Raw genomic sequence first — 24,933 nt, forward strand, 5'->3', positions numbered from 1 at the left:
ACAATACAAGATAAATAGAAAAAAAACATATTCATTTTTACTATATGCTTGCAACATATTGAAAAAATAGTATTTACCATTTACAATATGGCAGTATGGTGCTGAAGGTAGCCAAATGACTCTAGACTGCAATAGAAATTATCTCCCTTTGACAAATTCATTATTCTATCTTCATCTGACTTAAACTTTAGATAACTTCAACAGCTTGAAGAAGAAAGCTGTTACATTCTGCTATGTCAAAATAAGATTATAACACACGTATAAAAATTGAGAATGGAAATGGGGAATGTGTCAAAGAAACAACAACCCGACCAAAGAGCAGACAACAGCTGAAGGCCCACCAATGGGTATTCAATGCACCAATAGGTCTTCAATATAACTTCAATAGAAGTTAGTCTACCTACCTGTACTGTTCCATCCTCCATTAGTAATGATGTAGGGACTGGACGATCGTTGACATTCTGGCATCCCTAAGAATTTATCTACACCCAAGGTTTTCATAAGTAATGATGTGACACCACTTGAAAGACTGGTTCCTAGTTTCTCTCCTTGGCTCTCAAGGAACTTCATCAGGGAAAAGTCTGCAAAAAAAATAATGCTTTTTTTAATGAATAGAAGAAATATTTTACTTGTAGAGATATCCTCTGGACTACTAACCATCTTTATTTTGCAGTTTGTCATAATTTTCTCTTTGCATAGAGTCTTTAAGTTTAAATAGATGCAGTGTTTCACTGTTGTGACATCTGACTGAGGGCAAGTCTATCATATAGACCTGTCTGTTAAGATTGCTGAAGTAGAAGAGTTTTTTATTGAACTTTTGTAAACCTATACTTTACATGTCCATTTTCATCATTTGTTTATCAATAGCTATAGCCTTATACATGTCAAAATCATCAATGTATTCTTAAATTATGGCCATCAATATACTTTTCAACTTGTTTCTGATTGAATTAATTCTCTTGTATACAATGTATAATCTCTCATTCTAACCTGTTTCCCAATCACAGAATAATCCTTCATACTAACCTGGTATTAGAAAGCCTGTTCCCCAGTCACAGAAGACTTTTGGTAGCTTTGTATCCTTGAAGACATTCATTGTGAACATACAAGCCTTCCCATCCTCAAAACACAGACTTAGATTCAGATTTACTTTGAACTGTTTGTCATCAACCATGTCATCAACAATAAATCTACAAAAACAAACAAACAATTTTTAAGACTTCATAACTTAAGGTGGTACCTAACACTACAGGGAGATAACTCTGTAAAATCAGCTAAACGTTTTAAAGACGTTGTGTTGTTAAGGGAATAAAAATATCAATGATCAAAATTAGAGTTTGTCAAACTGCTATATAACCAGTGTAATTTTTCTGATAAAATGCTTGGTTAAAATTTTTTGAAATTTTTATATTTTTGTCAGATGGTCAAAGTAAATATATATATTCAAAATTTTATGAAAATTAAACGAGCCAAATTAATTCAAGGTGTTGGGTACCACCTTAATCCTAAAATAATCAATTCTTGTAAACTTTCTAATGAAAATTGTCCTTTAAAGACTTTGACTTTTTATCTTTTTTTCTTTTTTTTTAACTTTGACTGCATCGGTTACCAAACTTTTGGTCTAAATCTTGCATGATAACAAACATTCTAGTACCAATCTATAAGTCATATAAAGAGAAATCAGTATTATATGTACAAATTTAAAGTACATTTTACTCCATATTCTAAGATTCTGTGTATGCAAAAGTTGGAATATCTTTTTTAATATGCCACACAGCTTTCCTTTTATGTGTAAGTCATGTCATTCATTTATGTTATTAGTTCACATGACATAACAAACTGCCCATCAAAGTGACCAACCATGCTGACATGACAATTTAACAGATTCTGTCCAAAAAGTAAGTTGTTTAGACAATTGTACATTAAAGAAATTAAAGCACTTACTCAATTCTGACTACATTCATTAGATACTTTTTCTCTAGGGTTCCTATGGAAAAAATAAATAAATAAACTTTATTGTATAGTTTCGCTTAAAATGGTTGTATATAGTTGCAACTCATAATCGTGATAAACAACATTTATTTGTAATTTTGTAAAAATGTGTATTTTAATATCTATATAATATGCAATTCTAGATCTGCATAACGTAATTACAGAACTATCCAATTTGTTGATATCTGTTTCTCTAACCATTTTAACCCTTTCAACGCTATACACGGCATATGCCGCGATGACGTACACCGTTCGCCACTGCTATTCGCGGCATATGCCGCGATGAAAAAGGATTTTTCATTAGGACTCTTAAACCATTCGGTTTTCATTCGGGTTCTCTCTAATTTTTCATCGTTTGAATCTAGGATATGCAAGGTCTCATTTGCGCTTGAAATCCCGACAATTTTTATAGTAAAATCATGCAGTAGAAGGAAAATAGAAGGAAAATAAAAACAAATATTTTGACAAATGCAAATGGTGGAAATCGGAAACGAAGCTGTAAATATGGAAAAATTTCAGCATTTCCTTGGCGAAACTAACAACGAGGATTAGTTAAAAGGTTTCTTGTTATCTCAATGTATTTATTACATTAAGTTCGTGTGGGAAATATGATTTGATCGATCATTACGAGACGTAGAAAAAGGGGGGAAAACAGAGGTTGACTGAAATTTTTTAGGACGGAGCTATTTATTTGTGCCACTATTACATAAAACGTTATGTATGGTACAATACGCTACGGAATCAGGCAACTGGTGTCTTCTTTACAATATGGCAGATAAAACAACAAAATAAATGAAGACTAAAAGTAGTTTTTATTCAAAATTCAACACAAATGTAATAAATTACACCTTTTACCTGTTAATTACCTGAAAACGCAGGTAACCTGATAAAAATTTCAGTAAAATAATTGCCTAACATTACAGTTCATGCTATCCTGAGCATTTTTCATGCATTAACTTTCTCTGTATCTCATATAATAAAAAAGATACAGCAGTCTGAAAAGGAAAATATTGTTCTAATGAATGAACTAAAAAAAAATGCAGCAGCAGCAGCCATTTTTCTATTTTTTTGTGTAGCGTTGAAAGGGTTAAGACGATAGGAAGGCACTCTTTATCTATCCTTTTCAGAGATTGCAAAAAAGTGTGTTCATTCTATGTAACTTCATCAGACATGGTTGTTTTTTTTTATGACTTTGTGATTTGAAATCAAAAAAATTTAATCATACAAACAATCCACATAACTGGTCATGATTTTATAGAAAACTGGTTTTTAGTGGAGTTCATGTTGTTTCTTATTTATTAGTCATAACTGTTGATGTAAATGTCCTTTGGTTTTATGAGTCTTTGTTTCCTCCTTGGTTTTGATTGTTATTGTCTTCTAAATGTACAATTTATTTACTTGTATATTGCAAAGACATTTAAAATTCAGAAAACAAATATATTACATTCTCTATTACATAAGTTTACACAAATTCTTACCCCATTTGTAATCAAACAAATCTATTTCCTGGGTGAGTTTCTCAAGACCAAATTTGAGTTTGTAGTTACAAGTGTCCAGATCTACTCTAGCATTGAAGGCCCTCTTCAGGACGTCTACCTCCATACAACAACTAACAGCAGTACAGGAATCTCCTATGCTACATCTGGCTGTCAGGGGTAAAGTTGGTAAAGCCAGATCATTCTTACAGTCTGAAACATATACAATTAGGAGATAACTGTATTGTATTTTAAGCTCCGACGGCATCAATTGGGGATTTGATGGTCGCAAATTAAGTTTACTGGCGACACGTTAGCGGAGACAGTAAACGGGTATTTGCGACCATCAAATCCCCAATTGATGCCGTCGGAGCTTAAAATACAATATTGTTATCTCCATTCTAATGAAACTGACAGTAAAACAACGTTAAACCATGTATTTAAAATCTGTCATATGCCGTCTGCGCTTGCGCGTACGTCCCATAGCATCAATTGTCAATTGATGCCATGTAAGAAAGTAACGTTATCCAATCAAAATGAACGTTACAAACGTTGTTGCATTAGAATTTACAGTATTATTTCTACTCTTATCTCTAACAGAGGAGAATCAACTGGTGACAGTATATTTAACTGACGTTAACCTCACATCAAAGTTAACTATGCACAAAACAATTAATCAGGAAAAAAGCTTGTATGTATTGTTAGCAGTAGTATTAAAGTCTGAAAATAGATGTTATAGCTTAACTGTGGCAAGGAATTTAAATATTCCTGTCTACAGAAATACAAAAAGAACAATAAAGAAGACAATTAAATGTATTTTTAAAAAATCAGATCAAAATCTGGAGGCTTATAGAAAAGAAGTCTGCATAACTGTGATTTTCAACAATTTTCAAAGATGTAAACCCTTAATTTTGGCAAATATTAGCTCATCGGAACAAAACTTGAACTTGATCTGTAACTCATTATGAGTAACTCACATACCAAAAATCAGCCCAATATCTGAAAGAGTTTAGAAAAAAAGTCTGTATAATGGTTTGTTGCTGAATGACGGAATTTTAGAATTTCGGACAGGGGTAAAACTATATGGCACCGACAACTTCGTTGCAGGGCCACAAAAAAAGTTATATTTGTATGTGCCACCAAAATCTTTTCAAACTGATACAAGTTCAGGAGTAAAATGAAAATTTATAAAATACATACTTTTCTGAGTTTTGTAATCAATGATTAATATATATTCAATAAACTGTTATCACAGAGATATGTCTCTCCTTTTTGTAATTTGGATTATGCAAATGTTGAAATCAAAATAGCAATACTTTAACAGCTTACACAAGTTAAGAAAATATTCAAAGTCAATGAACCAATGCCATGAGTCATGACTGAGTTACATGGCTAAACATTCATTATGTAAATGAGATGTGCCAATGCTTATACAACTGCATACCAAATACCATCATGAACATTGACTTATTATAAGTTGTTCCCAAATCTAAATACAAACATTAACTAGTAAACTATAGAATAGTTGAAGACAATAAGAGGGGGTGGGGCTATATAATCTCCATGGAAACGATACTTAGCTTGCAAATGCCAATAAATTTGTATACCAAATATCATTGACTTAACATAAGCAGTTCATCTTAGACTGATTAGATCTAATCACAAACTAATACATGTAAACTAAGATAAGTTTCAAGGTCATTAGACTGTGACTTAGGGGTGAGACCAAATATTCTCCATGGAAATGAGATGTGCCAAACTAATACATTGTTGACGCTGCTGTCACTGCCGGAAACAACATACCTATGTCTCACTTTTTGACTCTATCAAGGCGAGACTAAAACAAGCATATCTTTTGATATGACACCTTGCACCCAGCATACTGTGACATTTTCATTGTTAAATGAACCATGGAATATAGGGTAAAAGCCTCTTGTGACATATAACTTTATAAGTTCACATCACAATGATTATGTTTACGATACATTATGGGACACTACCTTTAACCAAAACATTAACCTGCATGATATAAGACAAACTGACATTTGGATGGACACACAGATCAGAATGCATAATGGTTCCCATTTGCTTGCAGTGCAAGATAAAATAAATTTAATGAATCTACAGATACAAACCTGTTTTCCATCCATCTTTACTGGGTGTATACTCATTCAGATGACATGGTGTATCCAGTAGGTAAGAAGATATACCCAGCTGATTAAACAGGTTACTCAGGACAGAGTCTGTCAGGGTTTGTCCCACAGACAGGCCAGCATCAGTTACAAACTTCTGAAGAGAAAATCCTGCAAATACAAAATAAACAATTTCAAAGGGTCTCATATAAACCCCAGCAAGTGCATTGCTTAACTTTTTATTTTTTTGTACTTGAATCATGTTTTTTAGGTACTAGTAGATCAAATTGTAAATATCAATAAACAGTGATGAAAACTAAGGTTATTTTTTTTATTTTAGCAGTCCAGTTTCAAACAAAATATCTACTAAATTTTTGAAAACTGTGCCGTTACTGGCTGCAGCTTCTGTAAAGTTATCAGTAAGGTCTGCTATATTTGTTCTTTGGTCACTGTCATCCTCATATTTTATATTTCATAACAAATAGATTAATTCAAAATTATAAGAAATTTAAATACATTATTTTGAATTGTAAATTTAATGTTATGTAAATATGTTTAAATGGTCATATAATGGATAATACTATAAATTTATACCATGCAAATGAATAAATTTTTCAATACCTGGAACAGAGAATCCTGACTCCCAATCACAGAGTATTTTTGGAACAAGAGCATTGTTGTAGAGTTCAAAATGGTATAAACAAGATCCAGTGGACTCGAAGCATACACTGATTTTAAGGCTTACACGATACTGTCGCTCAATCTTCAGGTCATCTATTTTATACCTAAAACATTATTACATCTGTGAAATTTCATAGATCGTCTTGAAATGTAAGGTATGAAATTATAATGGTCAGGACATTTGCCAAGCATTTTGTTTTTACATTCTATACATTCCCATGAGCAATCACAGCCAAAATTTAAGTAGTTTTTCTTCATTAATTGAGATATTGTTGTTTTTTGTAGATAAAATCTTCCCATATCAATTTTAAATTAGCCAAACACTCTAGATGTGACAGGACTTACTTACAGTCTATCTTAGTACTTACGTCACACGTACAGCTCCTTTCAGATTGAAATGATTTGTTGTTCCTAAAAAAACAAAATTTGTATCTTTAACTCCAATTATAGAATATAGTTTAAATAAACTTGCATCTTAATTTATGCTTATTCATTGAAAGCTGACTTCAACATTTGTATATTTAACTTTTCTTACATTTTTCTGAAATAGTTTTCCCTTTGATAAACAGATTACAGAAATTATAAACATATCTGATTTGAATATTTCTCAATGATCAATAGATATTTAGTATCACATGAACAAAAGATTTATTTTTGCAGTTTCACTGTAAAATAAATAAATTATAGAAGTAAGTTTCTCATCAAAGTTTTTTGCAAGGATTCTTCAATAGTAATTTTCAGTTACTTTGGATTTATTATTAATTGTTGGATACCAACTTTTGTGGATTTTGATTAAATGTTCAACAAATTACAAACTTTCTAAAGATCTGTATGCCAAATTTGCCAAATTTCACGAAATCAAATATCCAAGAAAATACATAGTTTCCTGAATCAACAGAATTTGGTACCCAGGAAAATAAATAAATACACAGTATAAAGAGATACACCTACCAAATTTATAATCAATTAGACTGACAGGATCCAGTTTAAGTTTCTCAATCCCAACAGTGAACTGGTTGTTACAAGTATCCAGATCTATGTAGGCATGTAAGGACCTTCCTAAGAGATCTATGTCTACACAACAGTCAACACCAGTACAGTGTGAGGGTATCAGACAAGTGGCTGGTACCTTCAGGGGTGTCATGGGTACATTTAATGGACAGTCTGAAAAAAACAGATACTTGTAATATATAAAATAGCATCAACACGAATGACTCAGTGTCATCAATAGAATAACATGTAATATAAATAAGTATATATCTTGAAACAATAAACTAGAGGCTCTAAAGAGCCTGTGTCGCTCACCTTGGTCTATGTGCATATTAAACAAAGGACACAAATGGATTCATGACAAAATTGTATTTTGGTGATGGTGATGTGTTTGAAGTTCTTACTTTACTGAACGATTTTGCTTCTTACAATTATATCTATCATGAACTTTGCCCATTAGTAACAGAGAACTATATTTGGTAAGTGAATAAACTAAACAGAGAACAATACCTGTTGTATTTGTTAGATGGGACAATAAAACTTACAAAAGTTTAAATCGACAGGTAACTTGCAGGTGAATCTATGGAAAACTATCATAGGTTTCGCAATAAAAGAAATAATATTACTCACATATTTCTATATATAACATACCTTTCTTCCAGCCATCAACAGCAGGACTATATTTAGGACCAGATCTCTGACAAGAGTTCTCCTCCATCAGACTACCTATGTCAAGTTGTTCAAATAGTTTGGAGGCCATGATTCTAGATAACTGTTGTCCTGATGGCAAGTTTACATTCTGCATCCATGATGTCAGAGAAAAATCTGAAATAAAAAAAAGTTTTAATGTACCATTACAATTCAGTTAAATGCATACTCTTTTTTGCATCTTTAGTCTATTCATCATACATGCCACCATACTTATTACTAGTCCATGGTCATTTATTAGTAAATAGTAATTGTTGTGTAAATCAGTATTCTTGGTCTTCTTCTGAATTAATTCACAATTTTTCATACTTTTGTCATACTTTTTCCATTTATAGCTTTCTATATAGTATGGGTTTTTCCCATTGTCAAAGGCTGTATGGTGCCTTTAATTGATTACATATTTGTTCATTTGTCTATGAATAGTTGTTTCATTAGAAATCATACCATTTTTCCTTATTTTTTCATTGATTGATTGTTTTTGTTGCACGTCCAGTGGCAAATATTTTATGCATATTTTAGGATGATTTTTATGTATAAAACAATATATACTGATGAATAAGTCAAGAATAAGTTCAAAATGTTCACACAATTTCAGAGGTTAACAATGTCTTTAAATATCATTGTTTTATATACTATTTTGGTTTAATGTTAGCAGTCATTGTAATTATGTTGTTTAATTGCTGTCTTGTTGATAAATATACCATGTTTCTCCTTTTCACTTAAAAGGTCAAACACCAAATATTTTTCTAAATCCTCTGTAATTCTGAAATTAATAGTATGGTCATAAACTATAATCCAACAGTGACTTTATTATCTATAACACTGACGATGAGGGTGGATTTCAACGATCTTAACTACCCATAGGGTTCTTGTACTGTCGGCCAAAATTAAACTAAATATCTATTATACCTTTTAAAGCAAATCCACTGTTCCAATCACATGGTATCTGAGGAAGGGGTGTGTCCTGTAACAAGACCCAATCAAACATGCTGTTCCCAGGGTCAAATCTAACACTGATATTGAGGCTGACATTAAATATGTTTTTGACATCTCTGTTGTCAATGCTGTAACTGTTGGCAAAACAAAATAATCATAAAAAATAACACAACAGAAAATATGTTTTGATCAATTTGTTTAATCTTTTTTTAGGAATGACCATAAAAGGTAATCAAAAGCTTATAGAAATCAAGTCAATTATTTCCTGCAAAATAATTGTAGGTTCAGTCTTACAATTTTTCTATTTGATGACTTACACTTATGAATCATAACTTCAAATGCACATACAGTCAACTTTTTTATAAAAATATCATATAAAAGTCAATGCCAGGATTCTTCATTTTTTGTAGTAGTAAAATAATATAATAAATGTACATACTCCATAACAACTGTATCCATTAGTTTGTAACTGTCTTTCACACCTGTAAAAAATATATAATTCATATGTATCTATATTCAACAAACGAAAACCTTTCAGATATTTAAAAACTCTAATGATTTATTACAAGTTTTATATATAGATTTAAAAATACCATACCATGACCTCAAAATGTTTCTTTTGTTTTATTGTTTGATTAAGTAGCACCTTAAATGGGTAAATAAGAAAACATTCTCATTCTAAATGCTTGGTGATTATAGTAAAGCAGCATTTTGATATACTTATGAGATTTTCATTAAAATAAAGCTCTGAAAAAAATGTTACATTTTGATACAGTAGAGTTTGATATGAGAAGGGGGCAGGACCTTTTTCAGGATGTCAGGATCAGGTGTTTTTAAGCTGGGAATTCCGGGATCGGTCCTTTCAGGACTTGGAAATTCTTTTTTCGAAAAATCGAGATGTCTGGATTTAAATTTCTTTAAATTCTGGACCTCAGAATTTCATGTTTTTAAGCCTGGGAGTTTGGGATCAGGACCCCTCAGAACCCCCCTCCCCCTCTTATATGGTTTCCTCCTCTCTTTTGTAAATGATCTAATCAAAATAAGAACAACTTACCCCATGTGTAATCCAAAACCGACAGATCCATTTTGAGTTTTTCTACTCCGAGAGTTATCTTCCTTAAACACATATCAATATCTAACATAACGTGGAATGATCTCTTGAGGAAATCAACATAAATACAACAGTCAACAGCTGTACAACTTGACAGGAGTGTACATTGCAACGGTCCTGATATAGCTGGTAGGTCCAATTTGCCTGATGGACAATCTGAAATACAGAAAGTCAATAGATAACTCTCAGTCTTCAACAAGCTTCTGTGCTTTAAGGAGTCTTTACTATGTTATTATTATTGCAAAAATATTGCATTAAGTAAAACTTGCATCATAAATTTTGATGACATTTCCTGTAAACAATAATTAGTCTTGATTTACGTTGTTAATCAACAGTTTCAATAATTATTTGTTAGTTCCATATTAAATTAATCAGAACAGAATTCACTATTCGCTAAATATCATTAGAATTTACTAACCATTTTTCCACCCATTTTTAGAAGGGCTATAGGTAGAGCTATGTCTATCACACTGTGGACTTTCTAAGTATTCTGTAACACCTATCCTTTCTAACACCTGGGAAATAACATTGTTGGATAATTGGTTGGATAGTGAGAGACCCTTCTCCTTCAGGAAATCTGTCACTGAAATTCCTAAAATATAACAATGTACAATGGTAAAATTTGTTTACATGATTGTATGATGAGAAAATTAAATACAGTTTTTTATTGTATCTTTCAGTGTGTTTTCTTTTCTAACCATCCCCTCCCACCAAACTTCCAATATGTATAAGGCATGTGCAAATTAAGATTTGTTTTCAATTTACAGAAAAGGCAATAGTTGGATTTAAATTTATTCAAATTTTGCAAGACTGAATTGCAAATGTAAACTGAGATATTTACTCATCATGAAATTTAATTTAATTTACTTTGTTACATGGCTGAGCAGGTGACATTTCTTTTAATGTTACCCTCTTGTATGGACCAATCAAAAATTGATAATTTAAAGGACAATGCATTGAATTTACATCAAGTAATCAAATAAGTTCTATTTGACTATCAAAATAAAAAAATAATACCTGCAACATTCAGTATAATAAATTAGATAACACATAGCTGAAAGGGTAATAGAGCAGGTTACCCCGCAGTTGACAATGTTTTCTCTGGGTACCAATCTTCTCTATCACCCTCTCAGCTATGTATTATTTATATATTGTTTACCTGAGAAATCAACATTCCAGTCACATCCAATCTTGGGCAGGTACATTTCATTAAATATTTCCACATTGATGTCACATGACCCTGGCTCTAGACATACACTGAGGTTCATGTTCACCATGTATTTCTTCTCATCAAACAGGTTGAATACAGAGTAACTAATAAACAATACCAAAGAATATCAGAAACCATTTCATATGTAAATTAACTAACACCAAATATCAAAGTATATTACAAACCATTTCATATGTAAAGTTTAATCATATCTTTTAAATTTCTTTTAACATTTTATTTGTAAAAAAATCTTTTTTGTTGACCTCTGCCCTCTGTGAACAAATTCAAAAAGTCAATATGTGTGTTATATCATCAAAAATACATTAAATGAGTTGATGGTGCCATCTAAGATCAACCTTGCACACTGACGATGGAAACATATTTGTTAATTCCTGTACATGTGTCATTTGGATCCTAGTTGAGTGATGTCACATTGGCAATCATACCAGATCTTCTTATTTTTATATATGGAATCATAGTTTTTGTAATGTAACTTACTTTGCTGTTAGTTACGCATAACAGAAAAAAAAGACATACATCTTTAAGAAGTTTTATGTGATTATATACTTACTCGACTGTAATTATACTGGCTAGTTTGGCATGCTGCACAGCACCTGAAAAGTAATAAAAACATTATACTGCTGTGCTGACAAGTAAAATAAACCCTTCATTTATTTTCTTTTCCAATTTCTATTGGAACCCTATAGGAAGAATTATTTGAACTTTAAACAATGTTTTAGTCATTCAGAAGAAATAGTTGAAAATTTTAAAATTGCAAAGCATTTTAAATTTGAGAATTCAAGTATGAACTGTGAACAAACATCAGAATTAATAAGGTAACAGCTAAGAGATGGAATCTGTGTATCTAATGATCTAATGAAAAACTGAGTATAATATTGGGAAAAGACGGGGGAATCACAAACTACAATTTAATCGTCAGGTAGTTTACCCGATACCACTGGACAGAATTGCTTTAATTTATAATGAATTTGACAAAAGAAGATACATTTTGAAAGCATTCATCAGTTTAATATGCAATTAACCATCAAAGGAGATGATAAAAACATTTTTTGGCTAATTAAATCACTAAAAAAAGGCTCAACTGATGGTATTTATTCTCTTGGAGGACATGCAGCAGACAAGCCTCAAAGCTGATAGTTCTATTGTCCATGATAACATTATAACTTTAGCTACATTAACATGATTATGCAATGCTGTGTTAAAGTTATTTCCAAGTTTTAACGTTGTGTCATAGTAACATGATAGGAGAGAGATGTTTGGAAAGGTCTGTTGACAAAAGAACAACATAGCTGGAATGGTTTGAACTATCGGGTACATGACATGTGTTTTGTATTTTATGTGAACTTTGTAACATCTGTATACTGTAAATTCAGAAATTATAGCGAGGTTTTTATTATTGTAAAAAAAACAGAGTTGTAAACGCAATAATTTATACTTGCATTTTGAAATATTTATATGAATTAAACAGGATTTTTCCAAAAAACGTAAAAATAAAAAGTCCAAAATCGCAATAATAGATGCACGCAATAATTTCTGATATGATATTGATATCAGTACGCTTGCCAAAGCTTTATCACACCTTTAAAAATATGTATGACGTCACTTCATCGTTTGCAATCACTGTTGCAAAGTCTTTATCAAATCCCTAATCTGTATGACGTCATGTCAAACCTATAATCTGTATGACGTCACGTCAAACCTATAATCTGTATGACGTCATTTCAAACCTCCTTTTCTGTATGACGTCATGTCACATAAACAACATCTACTTGAGGTATATGTATATAATAAAGTGAATATGATATGGATTTTTCAATATCACACACCATATCAACCCTCAACCAATATAATCCCTCGAGCAGAGCTCTTGGGATTATATTGATGTTCGGTTGATACGGATGAGATATTGAAAAAGCCATATGATATTCTTTATAAATATAAACACTCAGAATTTTACGTTTACAAGACAAGCCATAGCTATATCAAAACTTAATAATATCGAAGTGAAGCATACCAAATTCAAAGTTGAGATATGAGACATCTATTCCAAACTTTTCAATTCCAAGCTTGATTCTGTTAGAACAGGCATCCAGTAAGATGTAGGCATGGAAGGATCTACCAATGGGTTTCACCTCCACACAGCATTCTATACCAGTACAATAGTCTGGGATGTGACAGGTCAACGGTCCTGTCAGGGCTGGCAAAGGTAAATCTACTGGACAGGCTGAAAAAAAGATGACAGAATATTTAATCATGTAATTTTTACTTGTCATTGCCAATGTCTACCTTTCTTCACCGATTCTAACATATAGCTGGCATGATTCCATGTACATGTACCAATGTAAATAGTTAAAATTCAACGATTAAAAAAAAACAAAAAAACGTCCATTTTTGACATAGTATATGTTGAATCTTTATTAACTGATACCACCATTAATTTTCCCCTTAATCAAATGTTAAATTGGCACTTTTCAAATAATTGTGCAGAATTTATCTTTGTTTCAAATAAAAAAATACTTGGCATGAGTAAAGTTTTATTCTGTCCAGTTCTACAGTGAAAATTTCACATAACATTTCATTGCATATTAGAAAATAACAATCGCTGAAAGTAAACCAATCAAATTTCCTCCATTTTTTAAAATAAAATAGTGCTTCGCATAATCATGTATAAACACCCAAGATATATATGTTTTAGTTTCTTGTGTATAATTCAGAGTTTAGTATGACGTCCATTATCACTGAACTAGTATACATATTTGTTTAGAGGCCAGCTGAAGGACACCTCCAGGTGCAGGAGTTTCTCGTTACATTGAAGACCCATTGGTGGCCTTCGGCTGTTGTTTGCTCTATGGTCGAGTTGTTGTCTCTCTGACACATTCCCCATTTCCATTCTCAATTTTAATTTTACGTCTATGGCTCAGAAATTTTTTTCTGTCATGAAAGGCAGGGTTAACAATAGATAGACAAACAAACAGAAGAACAGAAACAACAATAGTCAATAAGACATAATGAGCAAGTTTTTATCTCTAACCAAGTTACAAAATGTATGAATTGAAGGAAAAATATCTATCCTGACTGTATGTTATACATGTACTTACTTTTATTCCATCCATTTACCGCTGGACTGTAAGGAGACATCTTCCTGTCACATGGTCTGTCCTCTAAGAATTGGGATATCCCTGAATTTTCCAATAGCAGGTCGACAGCATAGCCAGGTATTTGATCCAGTATATTCAACCCTACACTCTGAGTGAAATTTTTCAGGGAAATGTCTAAAATAGAATAAATTTGTTTACAATATCGCCAATACAAAATACTCTTAGTATGCATTGCAAACTATAAAGTGTAATTCAAGAGATGATGTTTGAAGTATGCAGGACATTGTCAAAGTTGTTCTAGGAGTCTAATAAACAAATCTTTTAAAATTTGACCTTGAAATTATACATGAACAGCAGAACCCAGAAAATTAAAACAAAAATCTGAAAAACAAAAAAAACTTCACAGCAAGCATTTTTACCTGGGAAAGAGAATCCATTCTCTAGGTTACATAATGGTTTAGGTAGTCTAATTTCTTCTAAGACTGGAATTGATTTTGCACAAGGTTTATTAGCTTCAAAACATACACTGATATCTATACTGACAAGGAACTGTTTCTCTCCCTTTAAATCATCAATGGAATATCTGAAAATCATTGAATTAATAATTAGTTGATAAAATAGTTATGATTCTCCATAACTAGAGGCTCTAAAGAGATGAGAAAAGCTCACTTGGCCTTTTAGGCCAGGTGAGCAAAAAAAGAAAGGTGACAAGCTGATAGAAATCAAAATAATATCAAGTAAATATGAATAAAACAGCATTTGTTTACATACAATAGGAAATACACAGATACTATGTATTCTAGTATGACAATAATTGTATTTCTACCTTTCATTCATTTTCACTATAAAAAAAAATACATCCTTTTAAAGTCTGCTCTATGGTTGGGTTGTTGTCACATTCCCCATTTCCATTCTCAATTTAACTTTAAGTGTCTTTTTCATTGAGTTGGTTTTTCATAAATGAATACCTTAAAGGATGTTGTTTAGGATATTTTTGTCATTTGGTTGTCATCTAACAACGATACCAATGAACAATTATAACATTAATTATTCTTAGCATCCATATTAAATTAAATACTAACCCGACTCTAAACACATTCATTAAGTTGAAGCTTTCTTTCTTTCCAAATTCATAATTCAGCAGAGACTGGTTGAATGTTAGCTTTTCTATTCCAGCTGCAAATTTGTAGTTACAGGCATCCAGTATAACAAAAACATCAATAGATTTACCAATCTCCTTAATCTCAACACAGCACTGGATCCCTGTACAGGTGTCAGTCAATTGACAAGTTAGGGGCCCAGATAATGTTGGCAATCTGTATGGAAGGTTCAATGTACATTCTGTAAAGTAAGAATCAATTTCAAAGGGTTTGACAAGTTAAAATACACAAAATACTTTGGCCATCCCCCCTAAAATGATATACCATGATTATAATAAGCCTTGCCCCCCACATTTTGACCATTTAACAAGAATATGTCCCAAGTACATGGATACCCCATCCGCAATATAATTTTCTATGTTCAGTGGACCGTGAAAATGGGGTAAAATCTCTTATTTTGCATTAAAATCAGAAAGATCATATTATAAAGAACATGTTTACTAAGTTTCAAGTTGATTGGACTTCAACTTCATCAAAAACTACCTCAACCAAAATCTTTAACCAAAACTTTAACCTGAGGTGGTACGGACGAACCGATTGCAGGACAGACGAAAGAACAGACGGACAAACAAAGGGAGGGAAGAACAGACACACAGACAAGAAAACATAATGCACATAAATGGGCCATACTAAATAGAGATAAATGTACATGCATTGCACATTGTTGTGACTTTATATCGTACCATTATTCCAGCCGTCTGACTGTGCAGAACTAAAGGGAGGTAAGTGTCTGTTACAGGGCGTGTCCTTTAGGTAAGGAGTTATTCCTAAAGCCTCCATCAATTGATCTAGCATTAATCCTTGAACACTTCCTATGATGTTATTCTCTGCTAGGAATTTGTCCAGTGAAAATTCTACAAAAAAATACAAAAGATTTCATACAATTTATCTTGATTTTGTATGACCCTTGAATCATATGTTCTGCAATATAAATTCATTCAGTGTATTTTTTTTACTGCTTAGAAAGATGTTGAAAGGTTAAATTAATAGAATCATGTTAACTTAATTAATTCTTTGAGTCTAGAATAGAAGCTGTACATGTATATTATTACTGGACTAAGAATGTGTGACTGTTCACAAAGAAATTATGAGTAATAATACTATATATTCATTAATATTTCAGTGTAACTTATGAACAATTTTGAAATCAAGATATTTGGTGATTGTGTGGTCTAATCTTTAGATATTCATTACAAAAAGACTGATTGTATGATAAATGCATATTTTACAGTGTCATATATTTCAAACATATTTAGAACAATAATGTGTTCATGCTATGTATACCCCACTTTATAGTAGACCTTCAAGCTAAGTGTTATTTTCAAAGTTTAAATTCATAATGCATTACTGTGACTCTAAGCTCCTCAGTTTGAATCAAACTCTAACATGTTGCTCACTCAGATGAAGAGTAGAAAATATGATTCTTAAAGTATTTGTTTTGATCCAGCTAAAATTGAAACTTGTAACTTCACATACTGTAGAGGAGCTCCAAAAATCCACTTAGGTATTCTGTATGAAACTGAGCCATTAGAAACTTTACATTGAAAGATAATTACTTATACTAGATTTGGTGATATTTCAATTAATCAAGAATAAAAAGCTTTATACTTTGAACACCTGACAATATCTATCAACCTACCTGGTATTTTGAAGCCACCAGTCCAATCACATCCTAGTTTAGGTAGTTTGGTGTTTTGGAAGATTGGTACAGAAACCAGACAAGCTCCATCTTGTTCCAAACAAACACTCATATTCATGTTTAACATGTACTTCTTCTCAGCATTCAAGTCATGGATTATAAATCTGGAAGGATAATTTTGAATGGAGGAATGAAGCAAAGCCACACAGTTTAAAAGTGGGACAAACATTAAAGTTAACAACAGTCAGTTAAGCTAATGAATTACTAGCTGCAGTTAGAATTCATAAACTGGTAATGGCAAACAAAGAAACACAATTCAAAGAATCCACCACATTTATTATATGAAATTGCTACATGAAGAAAAACTTGATTATTATAACTGGATCCACGTACTCTCTATGTCAACTTTACAAGTATTGGCAATTAGAAAAGTTGTGAGCATTTCCATTTAAAAAGTAATGCAACATTTTCTTTTTCATTCTATGCTGTTCATTGTGGTGAACCAACAAGATAAAAATAACTTTAGATACAAATGAGGTTCAATAATTGAGATTTCTGAGAAAAAGAACATTTTCAAAATCTAAAAATTTAACTCATACTCAAATTACTTAACATACTTACTCTAAACGTATTACATTTAGCAATGAGAAAACTTCTTTTTTACCTGAAAATAATTGAAATCGTGAAAATACTATTGTTGAACATTAATATATTTGGGATGAGCTTTTGTTCTTGATTAATGAATTGATTATTTATTAAAGGGGCACTAGCTGTCAAATTCATTGTAACCGATTTGACTCAAATTCTCATATTTGGTTTATAACAATGTAAAACATTTATCCAAACTATCAAAAGTCTAAAATAAACAGTTTACAGAGCATGGGGTAGATAATATATAGGTTCGTTTCGTGTGTATTTTAGTCCAGACGCCATCTAATTAACTATCGATTTGACCTCAGATGACCATATAAGCGATGTAAGCAAAAATAAAGATACGAATAGATTAAAACAACACGTGCAATTGCATTTTTATAGGTCTGTTTGATTTTATTTTATAGATTAAAAATAGATGTTTCTAATTGTTTTTAACCATATAAGAATGATTTTATGTGCATCAAATTAGTAATCAAATGATTTACCGTAGTTTCACTTTCATTGTTGACATTCTTTTTATTTAAATAACCAGTACACGTACAATGCATGCGTTGTCAATCTCTAGCTAGGGGTTAACTTGAAGTTCACATGAATACCAGTTAGAATGATGATGACGTTTTCACTTGCAAGCGAATCAGTCCAAAATCATGTTTAATCGCTTATTTCAACAAAATTAAAGGAAATTGATTGCTAAAAGCAAATTATTATTTCATTATTCCAATTTGATTAATGATTGATCTAAAAAAAATCATACTTTATTTTTTTATATATATCGTAGCTAGTGCCCCTTTAAGAAAATTATATGGTGTCATCCTGGTTTGCCCAGTATTTGCAGCATTTACATTTCCAAATAACCTGACAACTCGCTAGGGTTTATAACGTATTTTAAATTTTGTAGTTTTACAGAAAATTACATATTATAAATTTGTTCAAATATTTAATCAGAAATTCTAGAAAAAATACCTATAAAGTTTTCATTTCAGTAAACAATGCCAGGGGTATAAACCAACAAGTATTAGAACCAAACATGATATATTTGAGATCAAAACGAAAAGGATGAAATAAAATTCAAACTCAAATTCTATATAAACAAGAATGTGTCCCCAGTACACTGATGCCCCATCCGCACTATTATTTTCTATGTTCAGGAGGCCGTGAAAATGGGGGAAAATCTCTAATTTGGCATTAAAATTAAAAGATCCTATCATAGGGAACATGTGTACTAAGTTTTAAGTTGACTGGACTTCAACTTCATCAAAAACTACCTTGACCAAAAACTTTAACCTAAAACAGGACACACAAATGGACGGACGGATTGACAGACAGACAAACGGACAAAAAGACGGAGGCACAGACCAGAAAACATAAATGGGGCATAATAAATGGGGCATAAAAATAATATAAATACCCCATTCATAGTTGGACAGTGAGATATTGAAGCTCCTTTTCTCTATACCAACACTAAGTTTCCAGTTACAGGCGTCCATTAGTGCATAAGTACTGAAGGACTTTCCAATCTTTCCAACTTCTATACAACAGCTTATTCCTGTACAGTAATCTGGGATGTAACAACTTACAGAGCTGTGGATCTTAGGGAGTGTCATATTCAGGGGACAGTCTGCAAAAATAAAGAATTAGAAATCTGTCACTTTCTATTAAAAGCAATTCAATGCTGCTTTGAATAAGACACACTCTTTGAATGAACACTCTTCATATATTCTTTTTTTAAAAGCTTTCCTTTGTTTAAACTTGATTGTTCTGTTTGATTTTTGTGTTATTTTTAAAAGAGAATTTTTCAATTACCTAAAAGAGCACAATTATTAGCAAATTCAAAATACGGTCTTTTAAAGAGGATTGCATGTCGAATTTACAATGTTCGCTGCTCAGTTTCAAAATAAATATTTTTTTATAAAACTAGTATGTCTTGATAGGGAATAAATTGAGGAATCTAAAAAGCAAAAAAAATATAGGGGTCAATGTGCTTGTTTTCAAGATATTAGTCATTGGAATTTTGGCGGGAAAATGTTCTCTCTTGATTTTTCATAGCTTCATCATTTACCAGGCAAAGTTCTCAAATACTATCAAAAAATAAATAAAATTTTATAAGACTTTTACAAATTACTTATAATAATACATGTAAAAGATTTATAAAAAGAAAAATGGGGGTTCATGGGGAAATTTTTTTAAGGCATTCAAATGGATAAAACCAGAAGATTCCGAAAATCTGACAAAAATTCCAAAATATGACAAGCAGACATCCTTTAGGTAATAATCTTTTTACTGGTAAAAATATAACCATTGATATTTTTTTTTTAAACATTTCACTTTTTATGAACAAGTTTTAATAACTGCTTTAATCAATATAATCTTTACAAGACATATTAAAATCATTGCCTTCATAATACTTGATATTAACAGCTTTAAGTAATGACATATTCGGTATGTATCAGCTCATATTTTACATATGGTCAGAATTCTAGAAACAGCTCAAACTATGATATATTTTGGTATATATCAGAGTACAGCTAACATATATTCATTACCTTGAGAATTCCAGCCATCGACAGCTCCAGCAAATACTCCTGTATATCTATCACATTGTTCCTCATTCATAAAGGGAGATAATCCTAGTTCATCTAGCAATCTGTTAGACAGTGCTGTAGACAAACTCTGACCTAACTGTAATCCTTTGTCTTTCATCCATTCAGACAGCGACACATCTAAAAACAGATAAAATTTGTTGAGCTATGCAATCTCTATTTATAAGATTTAAATTTTGAGAAGACATTCAATAGTAAATACCAGGTAGATGTTCTAATGAGAAGGGTAGTATTAAAGAATGGTATTGCTGTTGTCAACATATTTCTTTTTTTTTTCCATGAGTGTTATCATTTTTTTTATCTACAGGCTTTTTTCTACACAACTTATTAAGCCTGTGATGATGCAATCACACAAAGAAAAATTAGTTCATTTGCAATCAATGCAACAGTTTCAGTGATCTTTCACTTTAGCAAATACTTATCATTTATTCCCTTGTCTTAACCTAGCCTTACTTCAACCATAACTTAAGTTCAGAGTATTTTTTTTAAAGAAAATGAAGGTCTTGAATTTTAAGGTGGAATATACCTGTTTCATAAAAAAAAATTAATGACACACTTTTTACTCCAGACTTTAAAGCTGCATCATAAATACCTGTTATACTGAAATTCATATTCATATCACAGAATGGCTGAGGTATCAACTGTTTGGTAAATAATGGAAGTTTGGTGTCACATTTATCTTTCTCAAGACAAATACTGAACTCCAAATCCACAATGAACTTCTTCTGTTCAGACAACTTGTTGATTTTGTATCTACAAATTAATAAAATTTAATTTTAAACTGATCTATGTCCTGTCCAATTGACTAGTATTTTTTTGTATTCTGATGGTGCATCTTTGGTACAATTATTAAACTTAAAGCAATATACTCTGTCTTTTTTTCACTTGATCAAAAAGGGTGCATTATTTACCCTCTGATAGAAAATACTAGATATCTTACATTCTCAATGTGTATATAACAGGTCCAATTATAGCAAGTATTTGTTAGAAAAATGAAAACTTAAATTTGTCATATGTATAAATTGTAGCCTCACTTCTTTGTACAATGTTTCTGATGATATTGAGTATACTGTAATGTCATTTGTCTCATGTAAGGATATGTCTTCAATAAACTTAAAAATGATTTTTGACAAACCAAAATGTTTTCGTATGGATTTTTTCAATTTAAGCAGCAATACCTAAACTTCATGTTCAAAATCATCACTATAAACAACATGAATCTGATGCTCATCTAGACTTTTGTAAAGCAATCACTGTTGATCTGTGATTCAAAATGATTTCTTTAGGAATGAAAATCAATGTTTATGTAAGAAGACTGATCACTTACTTGATCCTAATAACTTCCTGTAATCTTTCTTCTTTTTCTTCACCTGAAGAACATACACCATAAAACATTTAATAGTCATGTATGTTTTGTTAACTTCAATATACAAAAAGATCAAATTCAGTATAAAACTGTATTAAAACAATACATGTTATTGCTAATTGTTTGCCATTACGGGCCATAACAGACGTTCCAATTTTCTTTCATACAATGGCTATAGCTTTTTCACCAACACAAATGTTAATGGAAACAAAATTATATTAATTTACATGCAGAAATTGGTAACACAACTAAATTTACACAAATATACAATTGATTCTCAATCCATGAAAATTTATACCCAAGAAAAAACTACATTACCTAAAAAATAAAACATCGTCTGTATTGAATGGTCAGTAATATAATTTTGGAATAAATTGTCTTTACCTCATGTACTGTAAATTCAGAAATTATTGCGTGCATTTATTATTGCGATTTTGTCATTTCAAACTTAAATGCGTTTTTAATTTTTACAATTTAGAGAAAAGTCCTGATTAATTCATATACCATATGACAAAATGCGAGTTTTAATTATTGCGTTTACAACTCTTGTCGCATTATTCGCAATAATAAAAACCTCGCAATAATTTCTGAATTTACAGTATATTGTATCCTTAAAACACAAGCAATATATACCTTGCACAGTACTCACCCCAGTTATAATGAAAGAAAGGTAACTCAAAGGTAAATTTCTCTATCCCTCCTTTGATGACATAATTACAGGTATCAATATACAGGTAAATATTGAGTGACAGATCCAGGTAGTCAAAGTGATAACAACAGTCTATGCCTGTACAGTAGTCTGGGACATAACATGTTAAAGCTGATGGTAAATCGGGTAATGATAAAGGCTTGGGACATTCTACAAATAAAATCATAATAAATTATAAGCAAAGACACAAAATTAAATTAAACCTGAAATAAAATAATGTGGAATAAGAAATATCAAAGAAAACCTTTGCTAAACAATGTGTTATGGTTAGCTATTGAAACATTATTAAAAAAATCAATGGCAAAATTTTCTTAAAGTCAAATTGGTAAAAAATGACAAATCTTTTAAAGGAAATAAGATGTTGTTTAAAAAAGAAGGCATCAGTATATATTCTGAGATACTAGAACTGACTGTCCCCTACATACCACTTTTCCATCCCTTCACTGCAGGAGAATACATATCTGACTGAGGGTCACATGAGGGTTTCTTTAACATGAGATCAAGTCCAAGCTGTTGTAACAGTATCTTGACAAATTTCCCCTGTAACTGTCCTGCTATCTCTGCTCCAACCTGACTTGCCCAATCAGTCAAGGAAAAGTCTGAAAATAATCAAATAAACATAGAGTTAGAATTCATGGATGCAGAGACAATAATTAATTTCAAGTAATCAAAAAATTGTATGTTGCTTTGTTCGCAGGTTATAACAAAACCCATGAGATTTAATATCTGTAAAAGAAGAACATGTTGCAGCCAAGGTAATTTGAATACAGGGCATTTAGACCTATATGAAAAGACTGACAAAATACAAAGTCTTTATAGCATGTTTTGAAAGTGAGACAAAATTTTCGTATTGCAGATTTAAATGTCTTTTTGATATTTCATGTGATTTTGTATTTTGAACATTCACCAAATTGTTAAGGTTTCATATATCTTTTTTTATTGTTAACTGTACTTGACAACAATACATCAAAGTAGCATTTGTGGAAAGTTCTTACTTTTGAGACTCATGGTGGCCTCCATATCACACATGGGCTGAGGAACCTCTGTACCCTGGAATATTGCTTCATCAACTTCACATTGCTTCCCTTCTTCTAGACATGTCTTTACATTTAAATCTATCACAAACTTTTTCTGTTCTGGAGGTTTCTTAATTGTAAACCTGAAATAAAAAACATAATCATGTGATTTTTAGCAGGTTCCAACCACCCATCTTTTCATATAAATTTATATTTTATATTTTTACCATATTTTATTTTGTTACTTTGTCTTTTTGTTACTGGCAACACATGTACAGGCCTAACACCTATCACACGTATTACCATAACAAAGTGATACAATTTTGTCTCATGTACATCCTTCATACTTTTTTTTCTTTGCAGAAATATGTTGAAACTATTCAAAAAATGTTGTTTTTGTTCTGTTGTTTGCTATGATTTTGCTATTGGAACTCATTCCCTAAGAACTGTACCGTTATACTAGAGAAATACTTACTCAAGTTGTATTACTCCATCTGCTAGAGAAATCTTCTCCTTCTTCCCTAAAATATAAATCATTTTATGTTAAAATCTATTCAGTTCATTCATAGAATTGTTTCATCATTGTAATGTCTGTTTTTATCCTTTATGTCCATACCATTGGGTTGAGAATCAATTCAGTTTTCTTAGATCTCCCCTTGGGGAAACATTCCCAATGGTTTATTCTTAACAAATTTTGTATTCTTAGTATGCTTGTATTGTACTCATTTAACATTGATCAATCAACCAGCCTGACATTAGATACATGATAACCATTATTTCTATAACTTGTAGCTTTTAATGAATTATATATAACAATAAAGATGTCAGCACCATATTGTCAAGGTATAATTAGCCATCTTTAAATACGATCTTATATTCTAAATATGTAAATCACTGAAGTGTGAGATTTTATAAAAGTTATCAATTGATTTTTCTGCTTTTTTGGATACCAAAAATGTCAGATGAAAATCTGAGTTGATTACATTTTCAAATTTTAGTTTAAAACGAACTGCAAATCTTTACTTACCCCATTCATATTCAAAAAGAGAAAATGTGTTGTTGATTGTATTGATACCAAAGCTGAGTGTATACTGACAGGGATCCAGTAAGAAGAATGGATGGAGTGTCAGTCCAAGGTAAGGTATCTCTACACAACATTCTATACCAGTACATGTCTCTGTAAAGTGACAACTCATCATATCTTCTATGTTTGGTAGGTTAAAGATACTCAGCGGACATTCTGAAATTGAAAATTGAACATACCTGTAACAAAATTGGAGAACAACAGAAGTTTGTGCAGAAATCATATCAGTGAAGAGCAGAAGAGTGCACATTAACCAAAAAGAAGATCAGATGCTTTTTCATTGAAGAAAATCAAAGAGGATCAGAAGACTTGCATAAACAAAATTGGATAACAACAACAGTTTGAGTGTAT

General features: G+C 31.3%; 1 pseudogene; it reads right to left on the reverse strand.

Moving 5' to 3' along the window:
* The window catches only part of LOC134684333 (uncharacterized), a 285,814-nt pseudogene that overhangs the window by 185,732 nt on the left and 75,149 nt on the right, over nt 1-24,933 (reverse strand).

Source organism: Mytilus trossulus, chromosome 9 (assembly GCF_036588685.1).
Source record: "Mytilus trossulus isolate FHL-02 chromosome 9, PNRI_Mtr1.1.1.hap1, whole genome shotgun sequence".
In the NCBI taxonomy this organism is placed as follows: Eukaryota; Metazoa; Mollusca; class Bivalvia; order Mytilida; family Mytilidae; genus Mytilus; species Mytilus trossulus.